We start from the raw sequence: 6,000 nt of genomic DNA, 5'->3' as shown, positions 1-6,000 counted from the left end.
GACTGGTCAATGAGCTCTAGGAACCTGTCTCTGCCTCCTCAGCTCTGGGATTACAGATGTGCAGCGATGCAGCTTTTACATGGGTGCTGCAGACCCCAACTCAAGTCCTCCTGCTTGCAAGCAGTTTACAGGCTGAGCCATCTCCCCAGCCCTATTTACCACATTTTCAATAATATATATCCTACTATAATCACAAAAGAGAACTCTATCGTAAATACGACTAGCAGTTACCATTTCAAGATGCACACAGATCTTAAGGCAGGCACACAAGAACACAGCTTCTCTGTTTGCTCTCTGATGGCCTACTGTGTGCTGGGCACCACACACCACTCTGCAGAGTTTCATTATTTTTTGTTGTTTCCTTTTTTGGTTGTTTGATTGATTTGATTTGATTTGACTTGTTTTAAGTGATTGAGACCTTATGTGGAAGAGATGCTGTTAAGCAATATATCAATATTGAGAAGAGATAAAAATTAAATCCAGAAATAGAAGCCCCAAGGTTAGAGAAATGGATGTCTTTAAAGGCAAATGGAGTATTACGAAGGCAGCTTGAGTGGCTTCAAAACACGAAAATAACCCACTTGATATAACAGTATAAATTCCATTAACAGGAAAAATCAGAAAATAAGACAGAGGCAAAATTTATGTCAGAAAATTGTGCTTCTGCACACTGGGGAAGAAAGGCAAGGAGCGTAGTTCAGTGATTGAATGTGTGCTTAGCAGGTGCAAAGCTCAGTCCTTAGCACAAAAGAAGAGAAGGAGAAGGGGAAGGAGGAGAAGGAAGAAGAGAAAGAGGAAGAGCCGCAGGAGGAGAATATATGTGAAGGAGAAAGAAAACGGATTATGGGTCAAATGTTGGCGTTCAAATTTTGCTTCAATCAGTTATTACTTTCTTTGGGCAATTTTACAGATTTCTTAGAACTTTAATCCCCTCATCAGTTAAATAAGAATAAGAAATTTTAAGAGTTATTCTTTTAAGAGCTAATGTCACAATTTTCACACACATATGAAATGGACATATGTTTGAGACTGTCCTGTGTTTGAAACTGTGAAAGTTTTCTGAGTTTCAAATATATTGCATTTCTGGTTATCTGTCTCTGTCTGTATGGATGGATGTCTGTGTGCGTTTTAAGACAGGTTTCACACTCTAGTTCAGGTGGGCTGAAACTCATTGTGTATCCCAGGGTGGCCTCAAACTCACAACAATTCTGCCTCAGTCTCCCTAGTGTTGGGATAATAGACGAGCCACCACACTGGATTCAAATGTTCCCTTTAAATATCAAGAAAGAATATCCCCCCAAACCAGAGAGGGGACGGCATGGTTTTCTCATTGATCCAAGTCTGCAGAGGAGGACACAGATAAAGAGAAAGGAAGCCCAAAGAGCAGCTGACTGAATTCTTTGGTACCCAGCCCTGGGTTTTTCACATTGCCAGGGGAAAGGAAGCCCAACCGTGCAGTTTCAGATCAGGATTCCAAGACCTGAAGGCACTTATGCCAGCTTCCCACCTGGAATTCTGGGAAGAAGTAGCCTTCGTATTTCCCATCACGGAAGTGGTAATGAAGAAAACATGGCTGCTTCCACGTCCTTGCCTTAGGCCTGACCTGGAAGAGCTCCTGTGGGTGTGCATGCCCATGCACGGAGGCAGGCTGTGCAGCAGTGCTGGAGGAAGAGAGTCCAGGATGCTGAGTCTGTGGACAGCTGCCCCAAGGGCTGCCGAACAGAGCCTGGCCCCAGAAACCACACCAGAGACATCTCACCAGAGAGAACTAAAGCAATGCTCAGACATCCAGACAACCTCCCTACATGAGACAGCATGCTGAGGCTTCAGAAAGAAGAAAGCTCCACAGGCATCTCCACCCCACCGCACCATAACTGAATTTCCTCCCAGTGAGAGCATGTGCTATTTCAGTGCGTTAGGCACTAGCACAATGGTGGTGCATGGAACGGAAGCATGCTACAATGACACCCAGCTCTTTACTGCACCAACATTTCCCAGTGCAACCTTCCTTTTGTGTTACAGTGATTGCGGGGTACAGGTATTTCTCCTTGGCTAGATGCTGGTGAGGTGCAGATGGGCGAACACTTCATCCTGTTCATCTTTTTGTAGCTCCCATCATATACATAAGAGGTGCCAAACAAATGTTCATTAAAGTGTGTTATTTCTTTTTGCTTTGTTTTTATTTTATGTAATTACATGTATTGTGTGCATGTGTGCAAGTGCACCTTGTTGTGCAATGCCTGTGATGGACAGAAGAGGGTGTCAGATCCCTTGGAACTAGAGTTACAGACTGTTGTTACCTGCCATGTAGGTGCTGGGATTTTAACTCACATCTCCAAGAACAGCCAGTGCTCTTAACCACTGATCCATCTCTCCAGCCCCATTATTTGTTTATAAACTAAAGTTATAGCACTTTTTTCCTAAGGATAAAATATTACCCACTCTGCAACAATTTCTGAGATAAAACAGTATTATTGATCTTTCCTTTCTAGCACGTGCTTTCTTGAGGCAAAAATCATCAAAGTGCATGTTTATAAACATGTTCCACATACATAAAGACTCTAGAGCACATCTCTGGTTTCTATATGGACAAGTGTGGCTTCACACTGAGGCACAGCTGAGGTGTTGGAGCAGTGGTGACCTGTCGTCAGGGCCTCCTGAAGTCCATGGGCACCTGGCCAGCTGGTCAGCTGAGAATGCCACCAGCATTCACACATTCAGCGTCCATCCTGCTGTCAAAGTGGCTTTTCTTTTGCATGGCTCCATCACTTTTTTCCCTGACCTGTTAAAATTAACCCAGAACTCATCATTGTCAAAAGTGGCTGAATTGTTCTTTCCAGTAGACATTACCTTTTACTTGTCTTGTTTTTACCTACCTGAGCATTGCAGTCTAGCACACAGGGGTGTGGGCTGGGTGGGTATGGGGCTAAGTGAGCCTATACATTGCAGTGTGGCAGAGTGGTCCCTTGACTACACTTCTTGCTCATTCAAAGGACAAGTCCCGAAGTACCTCTTAGGAGGAGAAGGTGCCTACAGATCCCCCTGAAGGATTGGGGTGAGGTGGAGTTACCCCCATGATGAGGCTGTGAGACTACAGAGTTTAGATGGGTACTGCTGGCTCTCCTGCAGATGCTGTCTTTCCCATTTCTTGGCACTTTGGCCTTACCCATGATTCTGCATGCTGCATCAGTACCCTCTGCTCCATCTGCTGACATTACTGACTGTTCCTAGTTTAATCTGCTTTCCATGTCCAGCTAAGCCTTGTCCTCCTCTACACACCTTCTCTCCTGTGGCTCCAGGGGGATCTGGCTGCAAAGGTGAGTGCCAGTCAGCTCTCCTCAAACTCGCCTACCAGATCCTATCGAGGTGTTCGGCAATGCTGCCTTCACTGTCTTAGCGTAGCTTGAAAGCCTTAGCTAAGAGGGTAATGCGTGATACCTTATGCCACTTCTGCTTTATAAATCAGCCCTAATGACATCCCTACCCATCCAAGAATGGGGTATATGTGTAGCTTACCAAAGCCTGAGGTTTGCCAGAGTGGCAAACTATTTTCAGCACGTGTTAAAAGTTTTCTTTCTCAACCTGGATTGCTAAACTGAAGTTTTATGACCACTGGAAAAATTTTGAACTTTTATAATCTATATTTTGGGCTCTTCATAGAATTTTTCCTGAGTTTTAAATTGCAACAACTTAGATTTAAAACATACAATAGAGATAACACTTCACCAGCATTCAAAATAAATTTGGTAAAGTTTAGGACCACATTACACAACTTTGCCTGACATATTCCTATCTCAGATTCTATTACAAAAGATGGCTACCAGACATAAGAAGGTCGCTGGCGCTCTGGCTCACAGAACTGATGTCCAGGCCAGCTGGGGAAGAAAACTCACTGCTTACAGCCAGAAAGATGCAGCTGGTTTGTATCATACCTATAATCTAAATTATTAAAGTCAAAATGTTTAAAGGAGCACATGGACTCCATAAAGTTTCTGTGCTGGAGATGGATTCCAAATTGTTCAGCCATACAATCAGAATGGCTTATGTCATTTTCTGAAATTTTTTCTTTTGAAATTAAATTACTGTTTGATGCTTCCCAAAGTTGATTTGTGGGTAGGGGTCTAGACTAAGAGAAATCTGCTTTTATTTTTGAGTGATAGCATCATAAAAGAAACACATTTTTACCTCTAGTGCCTTTTCTTCTTCTTTTAAATTATTCAAATGCATCTAAACCTGAGGGCATCAAATAGTTCTTTTAGGAAGAGCTCGATGAGAAAAGCAAATCGGAAAACGTTATTCAAACTTTAATAAAGTGATTTGAAAATGCCAGACTACTCACATGAAATAGAATGCATTGGTTAAAACAACGAAGGATCTTGGCCGAGTTTATAATGGCAAGTCAAAAATTGTGCCAACTGTTAGTCCCAAGATACAACTGTAAAAACAATCCATCAACTTAGGTAACTTATCTTGAACTTTGAAAAAATTAAACTGAATCGTTGATCGAGATGGCTGTTGAACAAATTTTCTCAGTGTCTACGAGCCTTGACTGGATCCAATAGGTCAGGAACCTTGTGCAGAGAATAGTTATGGGGAAATCAGTTGCTTAGTTTTGTGATATACATGACATTGAGCTACAAGTCTTCAGCTTGAGGAGTGAGGCTGGTCTGTGTCTCCAGCTAAGAGAGTGCAGAGAAATGCACGTGAAATTTAATTGATGGTCGTTTCTCACTGTGACATAATAGATTTTCAAATAAATAAAATGATAGGAAATAATAGGAAATGATTCTGGTCAATTACCTTTCAAAGCTGTCCTTTGGTTTTAAACATTATTTATGATCCTCAACATAACAGAGTAGAGTTTTTATTTCCTGTTTAAGATCATTGGGAATCTCCTAGTCATAAATCTGGATTTGAGTTCTTTTTCAAAGCATCTTGTGTGTGTTTCATATGCACTTGAACTCGGCATTCAACTAACCTCTGGCTCGCCTGCTGATTTTGTCTCTCCCATTTCTGGGTCCTTTGGCCTCACCAACAATTCCGTGTGCTGCACCAGCACCCTCTGATCCATCTGGGAGCTATCTGCTTTGGGCTCGGTTTTTACATACTTGATGTTTTAAGATTATTCTTTCTCTTACAAATGAGGCAGTGTAAAGTACTTACGGGAGCCTGTCCCAAAAAACCCTGCTTAACTCTGTTAGCATATTTATCTCGTACATCAATTTAATAGCATAACCAGTTTTACTAACATCTTATTTAGCTTAGCATATCACGTAGAAGCTATTGAACTAGTCTGTAAAGACTTTAAGCCCAAAGTACACAAAATTAGAGTAAGACTTAAATTATAGTTATGCTGCCAAGATTTACCCAGCTGCAGCTAGCACAAAAGAATATGTTCTCATAACAAATAATTTCATTTTTGCCTAATATATTCATTCTCAAAGACTTTAGGTGAAAGTGACGAGTAGGAGAATGGGGCAGAATCTTCCATTAGGACCAAATTACTGGCAAAAGTACCAGTTGGAACCAAAGACAACCAGCCTATCAAACCATCAGAGTGGTAGACATGGGGTTGAATGACTGCCACATACCTGTATTCTTTCAGCACCGTTTGTCATAGAAATACTAGCTGTGAGCTTGCTGAATGCCAGACCACACGCTGGATGCTGAGAACACAAAGCTCAATAAGGCATCGCCCCTACTTCCAGAACTCACTGTGGTGCATCTGAAGAAAAGACAAACGAATAAATAAATGCCAGCAAATGGGCAATGCAGAAGTTAGTAACCGGACTTGTTGAATACAGAAAACTACCTACCTGACCTACCTCTGAGACTAAGGGTTCCTCACAGTAGAAACTACTTGCCCTTCACTGAGACCCTTTAATGGCTTCTAGAGCTTTGAAGAAAACATAGTTCTTTAGTATGACCGTCCTGTAGCTCCCCTCACTCTGTTTTTTTTTAACTGATTAATTTTTAAAATATTTTATTTATCATTTTTAT

The sequence above is a fragment of the Nannospalax galili genome, unplaced genomic scaffold (assembly GCF_000622305.1).
Source record: "Nannospalax galili isolate Female #2095 unplaced genomic scaffold, S.galili_v1.0 scaffold102, whole genome shotgun sequence".
In the NCBI taxonomy this organism is placed as follows: domain Eukaryota; kingdom Metazoa; phylum Chordata; class Mammalia; order Rodentia; family Spalacidae; genus Nannospalax; species Nannospalax galili.
This window is presented reverse-complemented; position numbering follows the sequence as displayed.